At 56.1% G+C, this 17876-nt stretch overlaps 4 non-coding genes across 4 annotated transcripts; 3 read left to right on the forward strand and 1 right to left on the reverse strand.

Moving 5' to 3' along the window:
• Positions 1-628: 628 nt before the first annotated feature.
• Positions 629-700, reverse strand: TRNAQ-UUG. The gene has a single exon. It is a non-coding gene; the product is annotated as a tRNA-Gln (tRNA).
• Positions 701-7216: 6516 nt separating this feature from the next.
• Positions 7217-7299, forward strand: TRNAS-UGA. Its single transcript has one exon. It is a non-coding gene; the product is annotated as a tRNA-Ser (tRNA).
• Positions 7300-8506: 1207 nt separating this feature from the next.
• TRNAF-GAA lies at positions 8507-8579 on the forward strand. Its single transcript has one exon. It is a non-coding gene; the product is annotated as a tRNA-Phe (tRNA).
• A 1420-nt stretch (positions 8580-9999) lies between these two features.
• TRNAK-CUU lies at positions 10000-10072 on the forward strand. The gene has a single exon. It is a non-coding gene; the product is annotated as a tRNA-Lys (tRNA).
• The last annotated feature ends 7804 nt before the right edge of the window (positions 10073-17876 follow it).

Raw genomic sequence — 17876 nt, forward strand, 5'->3', positions numbered from 1 at the left:
TTATGAACCAGGGCTGAGCTAGTGGCCTGAAGCAGTGCTCTGCAGAGCTGCTCAGGTGCCCCATATTGAATTGCCAGGTCTCCTCCCTGAAGGCAGCTGTGCCTGGGAGCCTTGAAGAAGCGCTTTCATCTTTACCATGCAAGCCAGGCCAGCGTAAATCAGAGTTCTGACAATAGCCCATTTATCCTAGTGTGACATGAGCAGGTAAAGTGAAGTAAACAAAGTAGGTCATGTACTTCACAGCACAACACAATCTACCAGGGAGAGATGAGTTTCGATGCAGCAAATCTTCTCATGGTGTTTCGTCGCCTTTGCCTGCGGGAGGTCTGTCTGTCCCACGGCTTTGGCGCACCCGCTGCCGAATTGCCGCCGAATCCGCGGGACTGGTGGACCTACCGCAGGGGTGCAGCCAAAGGCAGCCTGCCTGCCGCCCTTGCAAGGACCGGCAGGGCCACCCCCCACGGCTTGCCGCCCCAGACTGTTAAGTTCTAGGATCCCAACCTATAGCCACCAGCACATTGAACCAACAGACTAAAGACCTACCTCTAGTTGGCATCAGTCACCCAGCATGAAGGTAGCCAAGCATATTGGAGTCCAGGGCTTTGCAGCAAACCAACATATCTCCAGAAGGTCCCACTGAGATTTGAACTCAGATTCCAGGATTCAAAGTCCTGAGTGCTGCCAATTACACTATGGAACCTGCTGCTATTTCATTTTCTAGACACCTCCGACTCTTGGCTGGTTTGCACTCTGCACTTATTGCTTCCCACCATCAGCTTCCTCTCATGGGACTCTCTGTCCTCCTCCAGTGACTGTGGTCCTGCACTACCGGATCCGTGGGTCCTGCCCTGAGTCCCTGCATCCCCCTGCTTTGTCTCCATTCCCTGCAGGCTGCAAAAATGTCAGGGGAGGCTGCTCCTCCCTTCACTCGATGCTCCCGCTCATATCGGCCAGCTGCAGCCTCATCTCCTGGAACTCGGCCAGCTGTCGCTTGATCCGGTCGTACAGTCACACGCTGACTGGCTCCCCTGCCTGGATGCTCTTGTGGAAATCCCACTGGTCACACTGCAGGACTTTGCACTGTTGGTTTCTTTAATGTTGTGGTGTTTCCCCAGCCGCCGGAACAAAGCCGCCAACTCCTCCCTCACCGACTCCCACCAATCCCCCTGGTAACCACAGAACCCTCTGATGCTTTCCCGTTCTGCCAACACCGCCAGGCCTCGCCCCCCTGCTCCTTTATCTTGCAAGCTCTGGATGTTCAGCTTCAATATCCTCTGCCCTGGGTCAGGGAATTGCCCACATTGAGCACATGGTGAGAGCTGCGTGATCCGAACAGTCCATTGGCTCCACCCTGCACTGGGCTGTCGACGTGCTCTCCTTCACGGAAATCCGGTCAGTGCGACTCCTGGCCTGTCCCTGCAGAAAGGTGTATCCCCTCTGCGGCTGGTGTGAGCTCGGGTCAGAGGAATAGGTGGCTACTGCCAACCCTCCACTGGTTCCACTGTGGAGAAACACGTCCTCTAAGGCAACCTCGCTACAGACCTGTGTCAGGTAGTGCTCATCATAGAAGAATTTCCTCTGACTGTCGGGAAAACAGGACCAGCAGTCCTCAGGCCGGTGCAACAATTGAAATCCACCCCCGACACCAAACACCGTGCAGTTTAGAAGAAGGGAGCCAGTTCCTTCATAGAACTTTCCTTTCATGCCTTAACTGGGGACCATACACACTAATATAGCAGTAACCAGTGCCATGGAGCACAAAGCCACCAGTAATGCCCTCCCTGGTCAGAGCTCCAGCCCCTTCTGTACTCGCACTGCGAATGTGAAGAACAAGACTCCAACCCCATCATTCTTCCCTGGCCTGGAGGACCAGAGAGATGGGCCCTTCCTCCAATCACCCTCTGCCCATCAAGCTACCCTAGAGCTGTTAATGTGCATTTCCTGAACACCCACCATGTCCAAGTCCAGCTGCTCCAAGACACTGAACATCAAGTGCCTCCTCCTGGGCCCCCAACTCCCTTCCACAGGGCCACTTTCACACATGCCCCTTCCCTGGTACTGCCCTCCCTCAGCTGCACAGAAGAGTTTTCATCCTCTATACCCGCCTGTCACTGCCCAGCACCCCCTCTAGCACTCTCTTCCTGCCATATTGGGTCCACCAATAACTCACTTAGGAGAGACAGCTCCTGTCCCTCATTGTTAAATGTCAGGCCAGCCAATTAGGGGCAGAAGCCCACAATATCTTTTCCTACTGCAGAGCCCAAGCACAGGGACTCACCTTGGGTGCAGGGACCACTGTGCTCCCAGAAAACAAGCCACCACTGTGCAAAGAGGGATGAAAGGTCCTGCCAAAGCCTGGGATTGAACCAGGGACCTTTAGAACTTCACTCTAATGCGCTCCCAACTGAGTTACTTGGGCAGCTGCATGGTAATATTTTGGCCTGTTGCTTCTCTGCTCGAGATGTTTTTGCAGCAGTTGCACACAAAAAGGACATCATTGTGAGCAGCCCATGAAGACAAGACTCGCTTTTCCCTGCCTTGCTCAGCTTGACTTGCTGCCTCACCCTGTTCCTGCCCTAGTGCCCGGGTTGACCTGGTGGTGGAAGGGGACTGGGGGCCAGTGGCGCAGGGAGGAAGTTGAGCTGGACCCTGAGCTAGACTAGACCCTGGCGGTGAGAGTCTGGCCACCACCTGCCGCCCCGCCCTGTTGTCCTGGCTTCCCCCACTGGGTGTCATTTCGGGAGGGAAGTGGGGCTTCTGCCTCCACTCCCCGATTTTCACACCGCAGAGGAGTGCGAACAGGAAAACGAACGGCTGCTCCACACCCCCAACGGAGGAACCCGGCGCCCTTAGCTGCTTCCCCTGCTCCCCCCCAGCTGTGCTACTGAGTGGGAGCGTCCTGTGCCCATCACACATAGGTCGATTAATCAAAACCCTCTTCTGCCAGCACCGGGCCTCCTTCTTCTTACACTGGGCCTGCAAGTGAGGGGGCGGCTGGCACAGCCCCAAGAGTCTAACCTGTGCGGCAGGAAGCGGCTGACGCCTGCAGCCTGCTGGGGAGCTCCCAGAAGTTATTAAGGGACAGAGACTCCTCAATGCCCTTAGTGACAAGGGTTTGGGGGTCACCGAGGCCAGTAAGGGGGTCACTATGTCGGCCTTATAACCCTGGGTGTCAGGTCACTGTGCAGCTTTGATCTAAAGCTCGGATCCCAACAACCAATCAGCAGCCCACAGCCTCCCCCTGGGTCTGCCCCACCTGGTTACTCCTTACAGGGCGACCTTACCCCCCTTCCAGCCCCGGATTCGCCCCCTAAGCATTCTACTGCCACTCAGAGCCACAGCCGTGGAGGTGCTGAAGGAGGGAGGGGTGACTCTAGGGTGGGGTTCTTCTCTAAAGATGGCTGGCAGAAAGGTGGTGCTCAGCTCTGTCAGCCACCTGCCCTGTTGCCTCACTGCCAGGGGATGCAGACGTTTCTGTAAGGCCATTAAATGGGTATTTGGCTTCTGAGTGAATGTGAGGAATGTGCAATCCTGAGAGGGAATTTCCATCCTTCTTTTTCCTGCTTTTCAGGGCCCCAGTGGCCTAATGGCTAAGGCATTGGCTTTCTAAGCCAGAGATTGTGGGTTCAAGTCTCAGCTGGGGTGGAAAAACTCCTTCCTCCTTGTATATTGCAACAAAGCCTTGGTGTTATGTTCCCCAAGGAAGCTGGGAGATGTTTGAACCCAAAGTACTGGATCTTGGGAGCAATCCCCCAGAAACAGCATCTTCCACTTGACAAATCCTTTCTAGACCCATCAGTAGCAAACACTTAATACTAGTGTTTGTCTGAGAATAGAAGGAAGGGGAGTGTTTACTTCGACACCTCAGTGAGTGACACGGACAGAAAGAGCAAGGCTGTCCTGAAAGAGAATGGATCTGTCTGGAGGCAAAGCAGACCCTGAGAATGAGCCAACAGTGTGAAAAGAAGAACTTCAAATGGGTGTTAGATAGGTTGGTCTGACAAATTTCAAGAAAATACCAATGCTCGTAGACTGATGCGGACACTGGCTGCCTCTGATCTTTTACTGAGAATTCATTGAGAAATATTTTCCTTAACTATGTTATGGAATATTAGGTGGGCTATGAAGGCACCATTCCTCCTGCTTTCGCCCTTCGAGACAACACGGCTACATGGCATGCGGCCAGTGCTCACCTTCCAGTCAACTGCTAGAGAAGACAACACAGACAGGGATGGCAGCAGGGCAGACTGGAGCTCCATGGAGATGGTGGGACCAGGTCTCATCAATGGGGAGGTGGCCACCCCACCATGCACAAGGCTGAGCCAGCAAGTGCGGCGTGTGCTCCACGGTGCCCCTACTCCCTGCACGTGGTGGTGGAGGGCAGTTACTGAGTTCGGTTGGTTTGGGAAATTTAGGGCTTGGCTACACTTGCAGAGGTAGAGCGCTGGGAGTTAAACCACAGCAGGGAAACCGCTGCCGTGTGTTCACACTGACAGCTGCAAGCGCACTGGAGTGGCCACATTAGCAGCTCTGGCAATGCCACAGAGAGCAGTGCACTGTGGTAACTATCCCAGTGTGCAAGTGGCTGCAACGTGCTTTTCAAATGGGGGACGGGGGTGGAGTGTGACAGGGAGTGTGTTGTGTGTACGTGGGGGGAGTGACAGTGTGTTTGGGGGGCTGAGAGTGTGTCAGCATGCTGTCTTGTGTGTTCGGACAGCAGCAGACCCCCCCTCCCCCCCACACACACATTCACAACAGCAGCATTCCACACTAATGGTTGCTTTGTCCCGGAGCAGATAAGCAGCCGGCTGTCAGAAACGGAGCTTTGAAAGGGGATATCTGCATGCCTGCAGCCGATTTCAAAACAATGGCCAGAGTGGGCACTTGGCTTCAGGGGATTATGGGACATTTCCTGATGCCAAACATAGTGCAGTGATGCAACACGTCGTCCACACTCATGCCCGGGCGTTTCAGCAGGGCTCAGCGAGCTTTATACTTCTCATGGAGGTGGATTACCCAGAGCGCTCCACCTGCAGAGCCCAGGCGCTCCATGTGTGTTGCGAGTGTGGACACCTCAGGAGTTAGGACCCCCGGGGCTGCTTTAATGGGCTCTAACTTGCAAGTGTAGCCAAGCCCCTAGACTATGTCACTTGTGTGACTTACTTGTGCTATTGTAATAAATATAATAGACGTGCAATGGTCAGAAATCACACCAGCAGAGAAGTATATTGCAGGGAAACCATAAGGAAATTAAGAGTTTAAATTATCCTCCACATGTCCCACATCCCACTAAAATGAATCCAACCCACAGGTCACATGGGCAAAAGTATCAGTGTCAGGATGCTACATTGTTAGCACAGTAAATGAAGCTGCAAAATAAATGATGTTTAAATGACCTCACTCTGTTGTTTACAATCCTGTGTTAAGAGGTAAAAGATACAGATGGACACCAGGCAGGGTCGTTTGGAGGACGAAGCCTTTATGCTTCCATCCCCCACCACTGTCAAGTTTGAGCCAATTAGGACAAGTCAGCAAATAAGAACAACCTCAGGTCTCAGTAACTGCTGCAGGTAGCAAAGTCCTACAGGGAGCAGTTTCTGGCACTACACCTGCACAGCTCTGCTCCCCGGCTCTTCTCGGGCTCCTGCTCTCTCCTTAGCTCCGCCCCACTCTGGCCCAGGCAGTTCCAGCTCCCACAGAGGATGGGACCCCCTGGCCTGGTGACTCCCTCATTACACTGCCTGGCCTGTCAGTGCAGCTAACTTGGAGCTTTGGCCTCTCCCCATTGCCCCTGGGGACTGTCAGTCTCAGGGGCCTGATTTCCCATTGGCCCTTCCCCCTTCTATTGGGACTGGGAACTAGCCAACCAAAAACCCCACTAAGTTTTAGTAAGGGGCCAACAGTCCCTTACTTGAGCCGGCCCCGTGAGGGTCACTGATGCACAGATACAGCAGTATGAGCTGGTCCCATGGTGTAACGGGCATCCCTCAGGACTCTAAATCCTGCAATCTGAGTTCAAATCTCAGTGGGACCTTGTGTTGGATTGTGCTAAAGCCCTGAAGTTCACAGGGCTCAATTTCCTTGTCTCCAGCTGTGCAAGAGCAAATCTTTCCCCTCCTGCTGGGTGACTCACCCACGAGGGCCAGGTTGTGATGGCCACAATGGGTTGAGGCTCTAAAACTTGTTACCCTGGTTGCTGGGGATACCTGCAGTCATGTGGTTTGACCAGATGCTTGGGATTCTCACAGCTTCACCTGATGCCCACAAGTTTGGCCATTTTGCTTGCAGCCACATTACCTCTAGTCCACCTGGCACTTGAAGGAAAGAGTGCCAGCAGGGGCGGCTCTAGGAATCCTGCTGCCCCAAGCAGGACGTGCCTGCGGAGGTTCCGCTGGTTCCGCGGCTCCGGTGGACCTCCCGCAGGCATGACTGCGGAAGGTCCGCCGGAGCCGCCTGCCAGCAAAAGTCCGCCCCAAGTGCGCGTTTGGTGCACTGGGGTCTGGAGCCGGCCCTGAGTGCCAGGGCCAGTCTTGATAGTCAGGGCTAGGCAGGATGGAGGAAGAGTCACAGGCTGGAGCCCAACACACCTTTCCTGCTCAGCGCACCTAGAGCAGAGGCGGCTGGTGCTGACAGCTACAAGGGAAGGCTTAAAAGCTACAGAGCAACTGAGGGCAGGGCCAGAGCAGGAGAGGACCATGGCCAGCAGGCAGCCACAAAGACACCCAGCCAGCCTGCTCCCTGCCCAGGGGCGGCAAAGGGATAGACAGGTGGGGTGCATGGACAGAAGAGGCAGCGAGCCTAAAATCTAAAAGGGGCGTGTGGGGTCTAGTGGTCAGAGCAGGGGAGGGGGGTTTGTGGTCAGAATTCCTGGGTTCTATCTCCAGCCCTGGGAAGGGAGTGGGGGCCAGTGGTTAGAGTATGTGTCGGGGGGAGAGCAAATATTGGGACAGTCCCGATAAAATCAGGACGTCTGGTCACCCTACGTCAGGCTTCAAGTTGAGAATCATTTCCCCTTCCCACTCTGTGGGACGGGAGACTTTTAAACGTGCTCTCTGTGCGACTGCACATGGCTAAGCAAAGAGAACAAACCCCCAATCCCCCCCTGTGCTTTGGGAGCCAGGTTTGCGGTGGGAATTCTGTAGTTCAGATGACTTCACACCTGGGCATTGTGATTCTTTACCAGTTTCTCTGGCATTGGGGTAGTTTTGTGCTCACAGCTGTGATGGCCGAGTGGTTAAGGCGTTGGAGTTGAAATCCAATAGGGTTCCCCTGCGCAGGTTCGCAATCCTGGTCACAGCGAGGCCTGTGTTTTAGCCAGTCTCTCACCCGGGCAATACCTCTGTACAACCCCCTGAGACACTCTCAATTCTCTCCCCACCCCAAGTAAATCCTGTTCTGCTCCTTTCATAGAGATGCCTGGGACACCACCTCACACTGTGTCCCTGAGGGGTCAGGCAAACTCTCAGCGCCTGAAGCCTCTGCCACTCACCTGGTGCCCCATAGATCAGCCATAGCCCTGGTTCTGCTCCTTTCTCTAGGGCACGAAAGGAGCCAAGTCAGTGACTCTATGGGAGCTACGGGGCTGCAGAACCAACAGAGCAAAAATAGGTGCTCAGCCCCCACTGGCAGCTAGCTCCCTCCCCCCCACCCCACTACAGGCCTTGCCGACAAGCTCCTCCTCTTCCCCTTCAGCGCCTCCCACCTGCCAGTGATCAGCTGTTCAGTGGGGTGCAGGAGGCGCTGGGCGGGGAGGGGGAGGAGCAGAGACGGATAGAGGTGGGAGAGGGAGAGGAATGGGGCAGGAGGGGACAGGGGTGGGAGTTTGGAGGAAGGGGTGGAGTGGGGGCAGGGCCTGGGGAGGAAAGGGGGGAGTTGTTCTGGGCCGGCCCTGAAGGGAAGCACTGACTCTCACAGTGACAATACAACTGACCAGCATTGCAGGGGAGGCTGAGGGAGATCCGCACTCACCAGGTCTCTTCTCTCCCCCATGGTGAGCCAGACACTGCTCTCTCCTGGCTCTCACTCTAGCAGCTGGACGCCAAGGAGCCATTTCCCCACAGGAAGTGCATTGAGTGCCCCTGTGGTGCTGGGGGGCTGGTGCTGCTGCTGCCTGTGGGGCCGGCAGGGGGGCTGATGTCTGCACAGACTCTCAGCTGCCAGGCCGGAGGGGGCACTTGGGACCTTACCAGACTGGCTCAGTGAAGACGGGGGGTGGACAGAGCAATACAGACGCTCTCCAGAGCACGGAGCAGCAGCCGCCCATGCAGCCAGGCAATGAGCATTTCCCACAGCCTGGAGCCGAGGGGGAGGCGGCAGCTGCTGTTCCAGCTCCTCGGGGACAGGCCCTGTCAGCCAACAGCCACTTCTTACTCCCCACAGCTAAGGGCGTCGGGTTCCTCCGGTGGGGGTGTGGAGCAGCCGTTTGTTTTCCTGTCCTTATTGTGTGCAATTGCTGACAAAAACACCCCAGACAGAGAAGCAACAGGCCAAAACATTTCATGCAGCTGCTAAAGTAGCTCAGTTGGGAGAGCGTTAGACTGAAGATCTAAAGGTCCCTGGTTCAATCCCAGGCTTTGGCAGGCCCTGTCATCCCTCTTTGTACAGGGGTGGCTTGTTTTCTGGGAGCACAGCAGTGCCTGCACCCAAGGTGAGTCCCTAAGCTTGGGCTGTGCAGTAGGAAAACATAGAATGGGCTTCTGCCCCTAATTGGACAACCTGACCTTTAACAAGGAGAGATGGGAGCTGTCTTTCCCAACATGGCAGGGAGAGAGCCAGGCAGGGTGACCCTCAGGAATGGTGCCAGAGGGCTGCTGGGCAGTGACAGGCAGGGATTGGGGATGGAAGCTCCTCTGTGCAGCTGAGCAATGGTAGTACCAGGGAAGGGGCATCTGTAAAAGTGACCCAGCAACACCTCTCCTCCTCTGGGCACCTAGAGCAGAGGCGGCTGGTGCTGACAGCTCCAAGGGAAGGCTTAAAAGCCACAGAGCAACTGAGGTCAGGGCTAGAGGAGGGCAGGACCATGCCTAGGTGTGGCCTTCAGACAGGCACAAAAACACCCAGCCAGGCTGCTCCCTGCCATGCCAAACACTCACTGAAGGTCACCAGCATGGGGGGCAGCTGCTGATGCTCTGTGGCCAATGTCCCAAGATGGTAGGAAAGCAGGGCCAGCCCGCCATGGTGGGGCCTCTGAGTGGTCCCACTCTCCATGCTCACTTTGGCAGTGGGGCAGGAGATTTTACCCCAAGAGGCTTTTCCCCAGCTGGCGAGAAGCAGAGAAACACCCAGGCTCCAAAGACGCTACATAGCAAGTACCCTCCAGCACAGGGACAGGCGCACACGCTAGCCCGGGCAGCCGCCCACTTTCTTTGGCAAGTCAGGAAAGGCAAAGGCGAGACTGGAAGCACTTGGGGCTCATGCCCCAGCCTTTGTGACGCCCACCCCCCAACTCCTTCCCGGGGCTCTAGCTAAAGCCAGAGCATTGGTCTGAGCGGCCAAGAAGAGGTTCCAGCCCTGCAAGGAGCAGGACGTTCAGCACAACGGTAAAACTGCAGAAACACAACCACCAAGGGACTTAAACCCTCAATCTTCTGATCCACACTCAGACACCTTATCCATTAGGCCACATGGTAACATGAGAAAAACCCCTCCAAGCACTTCTTTGGAAAAGGCCGACATTGTGTTTCTCAGGTCACCTGCTGAGGGGGGCCAAGACTCTCTGGGCACAAGAAGTCGAGTTCCCAGCGACACGTGAGACTTAATTGTATGGGGCCAGGTGCATGGCTTTGGCAGGGAGGCTCAGGCATGGGGGATTGGGGTGCAGCGGACGGACCGGCTGTCTAGGTGCGGAGATTTAGTCGCACTGAGGCACAGGAGGGAGGAGGAATCCTGCTGACAGGCAGTGGCTGTGCAGAAAAAGAGGAGGGGTTCCGGGGACTTTTTGTGCCTCTCTTTTGCCTGCCTGCTCGCTCTTATGCTGAACGGTGAAGCTGGTCTTAACAAGCCCAGGTAGCTCAGTGGGTAGAGCCTCAGGCTCTTAATCTGAGGGTCCAGGGTTCAAGCCCCTGTCTGGGTGCTCAGCTTTTTAAGAGGCCTTGTGTGCCAGGAGCCAATGATTCCTGGTGCTGTCCACCAGCCACATGCAGATTCCCAGAAGCTGTGGCCATTTCCTGGAAAGGTTCCTTTCCTCAGGAATCAGGAGAGAGGCCACATCCACAGGAGCAGGCCTAGAACACACAGTCTCTGGCTGCCAGGAAGCGCTGTGGGGCCAGGTGCTGAGAAAGCCCAGAGGGGGAGCAGCAGAGATGAGGGGAAGAGAGACAGAGAAGCAATGAGGACAGAGCACAAGTGTACAGGGGGTTCGGGTCTGGCTATTGTGGGGAACTTCCCTGGTGCAATTGGCTGGAGAAAGGATCTGAGTCCCCACCCCCTTACCCAGAGGCTGCCTGACCCCAAGGACACTCTTTCTACTCTCCTCTGTGGCAGAGACCTCGTCACCCCAACAAGGCTGGGCCCAGGAATCCTGGGGGGTTTGATGACCCCCAATCTTGTCATGATCACTTGAACAGGGGCTACAGTGTCTCCACTCTGGGCACTTCCCTGACCCACTCCTCATTGCATGTGCTTCAAGCAAACACCATTTATTACCCAGCAATCAATGTAAAACACAAGGAAAGATGGGAAAGGAAAACACGTCACCCTGTTCTGTGGTGCAGGGAGATCACAACCAGCGTCTCTGGAGGGTCAGGGCAGGTCACAGTCTCTCCCTCACATGTCCCAGGCCTCCTCCCCAGGCCCTGGCTGTGCTGCAGGGACACCACGGGCTGGACACTTGCTCTGGCAGTGGCCACATGCTCTAGGTGACAGGCCCCTTGTTCCCAGTGTCAGCCCCCATGTAGGGGATATGATCCCCCCACCCCCAAAAGTCTGGCCTGCAAGATCTCTTGACGGGTGGCATCTCCTTGCACTGGGCCTTCTGCCCAGGGTCCCCCTCGCTCTCCCACACTGCTCACTGCACCCACCTCCAGCCCCAGTGCTGCTGCGGCTCTGCCTCCAGCTCCCTGGGCTGCTCCTCTGGCTCCGCTTGCTGCAGCTCTTCTCCCAGCACAGACCTGCTCCCTGGGCAGCTTCTACGGCTCGTGCTGCTGCGGCTCGGCTCCCAGCACAGATCTGCTCTGGTTCTCCCTGGCTGGTGCAGCTCTGCTCCCCGGCTCTTCTCGGGCTCCTGCTCTCTCCTTAGCTCCGCCCCACTCTGGCCCAGGCAGTTCCAGCTCCCACAGAGGATGGGACCCCCTGGCCTGGTGACTCCCTCATTACACTGCCTGGCCTGTCAGTGCAGCTAACTTGGAGCTTTGGCCTCTCCCCATTGCCCCTGGGGACTGTCAGTCTCAGGGTCCTGATTTCCCATTGGCCCTTCCCCCTTCTATTGGAACTGGGAAATAGCCAACTGAACCCCCACTAAGTTTTAGTAAGGGGCCAACAGTCCCTTACATGAGCCAGTCCCGTAAGGGTCACTGATGTGCAGAGAAAGCAGCACAAGCTCGTCCCATGGTGTAATGGGCAGCACTCAGGGCTCTGAATCTTGCAATCTGAGTTCAAATTTCAGTGGGGGCTTGTGGTAAAGCCCTGAAGCTCACAGTGCTCAACTTCCCTATCTCCAGCTGTGCCAGAGCAAATCTTTCCCCTTCCTGCTGGGTGACTTGCCCACAGGAGCTGGGTTGTAATGGCCAAAATTGGTTGGGGCTCTAGAACTTGTTACGCTGATGCCTGTGGTTTGACCAGGTGGTTGGGATTCTTGCTGCTTCACATGAGGCCCACAAGTTTGACCATTTTGCTTGCAGCCACATGTTACCTCTTGTCCACCTGGCACTTGAAGGAAGGAGGGCCAGGGCCAGGCTTCATAGTCAGGGCTAGGCAGGAGGGAGGCAGAGTCCCAGGCTGGAGCCCAGCACCTCTCCTCCTCTGGGCACCTGGAGCAGAGGCGGCTGGTGCTGACAGCTCCAAGGGAAGGCTTAAAAGCCACAGAGCAACCACGGACAGGGCCAGAGGAGGGGAGAACCATGCCTATGAGTGGCCAGCAGACGGCCACCTGCTCCCTGGCATGGCAAACCCCCACTGAAGACGTGCTTAATCCACTTGCTGATCAGGAGGAAAACCTGTCAATATCTGTGTGGGAGGAGAACCTGCTTGGCTTGGAAGGAGCGAGGAAAACGAGTGAGTGAAAAAAATAACCAGCGAGAGAGAGAGAGAGAGAGAGAGAGAGAGAGAGAGAGAGAGAAAAGAACGTGAAAGGCAGAGAAAGAAATAAAGGGAGAGAAAAAAAACATTAGAAAAAGAAGGAAAAAGGAAGAGCATGAAAGGTAGAGGGGAAAAACGAAAGCAAGAACATACAAACTAGAGAAGGAAAGGAATGAAAAAGAACGAATGAACCACAAGCGCTAGTTGAAGCTGGAATGGGAGAGTCAGAGAAAGGACAGAATGACCTGCTAAGTAAGGTTGCACCCCAGATTCTCTATGTTGGGGGCACAGGCCTCCCATTTCCGTCCTGGCCCTGCTTGGGGGGACCATCCATAGGTGCCTATTAGAACCCCCATGCTCTGAGGAGGGGACAAGCCCCCCCATACCCTCCCCTCGGGACACGGGCTCTCCCAATCATGACTCCCTTCCTGCACGCTTCTGGGAATGGGGGGGAAGGTGGGGGGAAGGCGTGTGCTGAGCAGCACCGTGGGTGTCTCTCTCTGGGGCGAAGGAAGAGGATATTTTTGGTACCAGAAGGAAAGAGCAGGGGGCGGGGGCGTTTGTGGAGCCGGGTTGCACACCAGAGAGAGGAACTGAACGCAGCCGAGCGTGAGCCCAGTGCCTGTTGGAGCCGAGACGTCTACACCTGGAGGACCATCTCTAGAACCTACCTTGATGGTGCCGTCCGTCGCTGCTCCCACACGGAGCTCCCCGCCTAGATCTCCCTGGACAAGGTGAGGTGGTACATTGGCAAAGGGGGTGGTTTGAGCAGGGTTCTGTGTGTGTGTGTGTGTGTGTGTGTGTGTGTGTGTGTGTGTGTGTGTATATCTAATTTTGGAAAGTGAAGTCACAAACTGCTGGGGCTGGTTTTCTATTGGTGTGACCGATTTTTGCAAAGCTTCCCCCCTGCCCCACATCTTCTTTTGGCACTAGGGCTTTCTGCGCTGCCGTTGACAAGGCAGAATCAAGGCCCCTGTTGTGCCAGGGGCTGCACAGACACAGAGACAGTCCCTGCCCCAGCTGAGATAAGACCCCATTGGGCCAGGCGCTGCCCAGACACAGCAAGATACAGGCCATGCCCCAGAGAGTTTACAGGCTCCACACCCAAAAAGTGGGAGGAGAAACAGAGGCCCAGTGTCACACAGCAGCAGTGAGAGTAGAACCCAGGAGTCCTGGCTCCTCCTGCTCTAACCATTAGGCCCCACTCTGCTCCCAGAGTTGGGGACAGAACCCAGGAGTCCTGGCTTCCCAAAAGGGTGGGAGTGGGGTCTAGTGGTTAGAGGAAAGGAAGATGGGTGTCAGGACTCCTAGGTTCCAGTCCCAGCACTGGGGTTAGAGTGGAGTCTCGTACGTTAGCACAGGTGGGGCTGGGAGCCAGGACTCCTGGGTTCTTCCCATCCCCCCCGAACCACCTTGCACAGCAGGAGGGGGCTGGGCAGGAAGTGGTGATGGGGTGAAAACTACCAAGAAATGCAAATCCTGGAAGGAGCCTGTGCCAGGAACCGGGCGGTACAGAAACCACGGCCCCATCCCCACCTCTATCCCCACCCTTGGCTGGCACTGGATCATGCCCCATGTGCCCCCCCAATGCACCCCCTGTGAGCCCTGGGTGGCAGGGAATGGCCATGATGCTGGGCCCCCCATCTAGTTAAAGTATTCAGTGTCGCAGTGACCCAAGGTGTGTGCACAGAATGGGGATGGAGTGTGGGTGGGCGGGGTAGATGGATGGATTGATTTCTGCATGTGTTTGGTTTTCTGTAAGGGTGTGTGTGTTATTACAGCTGTGGGTGTTGTGTTTGTGGCTGGATTTGTGCATGTGTTTGCATCTGTTAGGAGTTGTGTTGATGTTGACTGGATTTGTGCAGGTGTTTGTGTATATTAGCAAGTGTGTGTGTGTCTGGATTCATGCATGTGTTTGTGTATGTTTGCAAGTGTGTGTGTGTGTGTGTGTGTGCACGCGCGCATGCTCTGCTGCCCTCTTTTGGCACAACAACTGTTTCTCTGTATGTCACAGCCCCCATACTGTCGACCCCGGTGGTGATTTCCCCATGTTACAAGGGCTGGCTGGCCTGACCCTACTCCCCTCTGCGGAGTGTGGTGGGGGCTGCAGCTCACCCCCTGTGGGGCAGGAGTGCCAAGGTGCGGGGCGCTGGGCTCTGATGCACCTGGAGAGCAGCTCTGATGAGGTGGGGCAGGGCGTGTGGTGTCCGTTCTGCGTTGCCTGGTGCTGGGCCATTGCACAATCCCCAGCCACGCCGCACAGCGCATCCCGAGAGGGGGCAGGGGGCCAAGCAGACGATCCAGCACGAGGGGGAGAGGATGTGTGGTTGGGGGGAGGAAAAGCCTTGGGCTGCACTGGGGGAGTGCAGAGCAGGGGTGACACCCCAGAAACCTGCAGCAAAGGGATGGACAGGTGGGGTGGGTGGATAGAAGAGGCAGCGGGACTAAAATCTAAAAAGGGAGTGTGGGGTCTAGTGGTCAGAATGGGGGAGGGGGGTTGGTGGTCAGAATTCCTGGGTTCTATCTCCAGCCCTGGGAGGGGAGCGGGGTCCAGTGGTTACAGTGTGTCGGGGGGAGAGTCAGGACTCCTGGGTTCTCTCCCTGCCTCTGACTCTCTCTTGTGCAATCCCTCGGCATTTACCCAACTCACCAGCGTGTGGGAGCGAGGGGCTGGGGCTGGAGTGACACGGCCTAGAGTCCTGTGCTGCCCCTTTGTTACCCAACCCCGGGCAGGGTGGGGGATGGCCTGGGAGACCTGCTAAGAAAGGCGCTTCTGGTGGGTTTGTGTGTGGGTCACGCTGCCCCCTGCTGGATAGACCCCCTCTAGGTCAGAACCAGTCTCAGCCCGGGTGAGACCCTGGGAGCCCAGCCCCCTCTGTCACCACGGCCATGTCTATTGGTCTTCTGGAAAGGTCCATTCTCATTGGTAGCTGTCCAGTGGCAGTGAGTTCCACAGGCCTTGGCACATGCTGTGTAGGGCAGGAGGTCCTTGTGTTGGGAGCAGTGGGAGTGAACTTTGTGCGGTTGTGTCTCTGAGCACAATTGTGGATATTCTGGTGTGTGTCTGTCTGTGTGTGATTGTGAGTATGGCTGGAGATGTGATTGTTTCTCTCTTTGCGGGTTGGGCTAGCATGCCCCTCTGGGTGTGTTGTGTGTGAGTGTTCTTGGGATTGTGTGAGTCCCTTTGTGCATCAATGTGTGTGTCTGTGTGTGTCACTTGCTGCAGGATACAAAATCCTGCAAAGCCACCACACACACACACACACACACACGAGAGAGCAGGGCTCAGCCCCGCCAGCAGGGGGCAGCAGGGACACACATGTCTCTTCTGGGCCAGCTTGGACAATTTCCCATCACAACCCGGCACAGTGCTGGTGCCCCCACACGGGGATGGGCAGTGACCAGGCGGAGGGGGGGGGGCAGATGTGCTGAATTCAGAAGGAAGCAATTTGGGAAAATCAGTCAAGGCCCTTAGCTGAGCTGAGACACAGACCCAGTGACCCCTGCACCACCCTGGGAGGGGAGTGGGGTCGAGTGGTCAGAGCAGGGAGGCGGCTGGGCACCAGGACCCCTGGGTTCTACCCCTGGTCCTGGGAGTGGAGGGGGTCTAGAGCAGGGGGACTGGGAGCTAGGACTCCTGGGTTCCATAGGGGAGACTGTTTTTTCTTGTGCTTCCCTCCCTAGAAATCCAAGCACAGCCCCCTAGTGGAGAGTGAGTGGGAGCGGGGGAAGTTGCTTTCCCACTTCAGAAACATGATTCAACCTCCCCTCCACCATGGGCTGTGACATCATGGACCTCCCCCAGGCAGACAGTAGAAGCCCCGCCCCCCCAGAGAAGGGGGGCGGGGGTCTAGTTGCACCCACAACAATCCCACTCATGGTTGCAAAGAAACCCCCACAGCCCCACAAACCACTGCTAGGACAGGATCTGCTGCTTTCTTTTCACCAGGAGCTGCTTCCCGCCAGGCACCACACCCCATTCACACGCCTTTGGTCAATATGCAGCTCAGTAGCAATCACGAAGTGACTCCGGTGCAGGCACCCACCACACGAACTCCCCGCACCGAATTCTGTCCACACGCAGAGAATTCTCTCCGCCGGGCTCCTTCGGTTCCTCTCGCTGCTCTCCGCCCTGCCGCCAGACACTGCTCATCTGCATAACCCCGCCCATGGACACGCGACACCTCCTGTCGTTTTGGTCTGCAGTGAATGAGTCGCCTGCAGAGAGTGAGCACGTCAGTACACGTCACAGCCCCAGCGCACGTCACAGCCGCCGGGCGGGGATTGTCTGTGAGCCCCGCGCTGGGGGCGGGGCTTCAGGGAGAGACCCAGCCCCATAGACAGCCTGGGGCAGGGAGATATTGGGGGAAGGGATGAGGGGAGAAGGGGGAAGGGAGAGACCCAGCCCCATAGACCTGCAGGGGCAGGGGATATTGGGGTCAGGAGGGGAGAAGGGGGGTTGGCAGAGACCCAGCCTGGGGTGCAGGAGAAATGGGGTGGGGTGGAGGGAGACATGTGGGGTGGGGGTGGGGTGTGTGAAATGTTGGTCCAGGGAAACTGACTCACTCCCAGGACATCGTGTGCAGGGGGAGCACAGGGGCAGGGAGAGAGCCCCAGCCCCAGCCCCAGCCCCACAGAGCCCCAGAGGGATATTGGGGGCAGGGGAGGGGATGGAGGGAGGAGAGACCCAGCCCCATAGACCCCTAGAGGCAGCGGGATATGGGGGGGGTAGGAGAGGGGATGGCAGAGGAGACACCCATCTCCATAGACCCCCCAGAGGCAGGAAATGAAGGGAGAAGGGGGGAGGGAGGGATCCAGCCCTATAGACCTGTAGGGGCAGGGAGATATTGGGGTGTCAGAGTCTACCCTCACTTGAAACTGGGGGGTTTCAAGGTGAGGACCCGCATGTCTTCCCCCACCCCAAAATCCTAGTCCCCTTTGCTGCCACCACCGCGGTCAATATGTGGGCCGGGACACCCGGTTTTCCCCCTGTCTCCCTTCAAAGACACTCCCTGGGGAACACAGATCAACTCACAGAGGAGGAACCTTTCCCCTCTCTTCCCTCTCTCCAGCCTGCTCCGGAGAGAGAGATACCTTGATTCAAACTCCTTGAATCTCCCACACACAGGGAAGCAGCCCACTTCCCCCCTCCCTCTCTGCTAGCCACTGGAAAGAGATACCTGATTCAAACTGCTTGAATCAAACCCAGGAGAAATTCTCTCTTCCCCCTCCCCTCTCAGCCCGGAGATAATCTGTTTTACCACTGAGAGAGTGGGTCTTAGCCCCTTCCCCTATCCACAGTAGAAGGGATTTAATCAGATCTTTATAGAAAGAATTTATTAAAAGAAAAACAAGAAAATACAGAATCTCTATGAGTCCAAGCTGGACACTCATAGGGTATAACCTTGCTAAGTTCTGGAGAGAATCCTCTCTCTTTCTCAGTACAACCAGTACAAGCAGAATTAAGAATAATCAATAACAAACACACAGAATTGCAAACATAGGATTATTAGATAATGACACAAAGTATCTTTCTAATACTCACTATCTTGGCTAGAAGAAATTAGTTCAGAAAGGTGGAAACTTGTAGACTTGATTAAAACATCTGGACTCTTGTAACTCCAGATGGCTAAAGACAAAAA

The sequence above is a fragment of the Mauremys mutica genome, chromosome 22 (genome assembly GCF_020497125.1).
Source record: "Mauremys mutica isolate MM-2020 ecotype Southern chromosome 22, ASM2049712v1, whole genome shotgun sequence".
Classification (NCBI taxonomy): Eukaryota; Metazoa; Chordata; order Testudines; family Geoemydidae; genus Mauremys; species Mauremys mutica.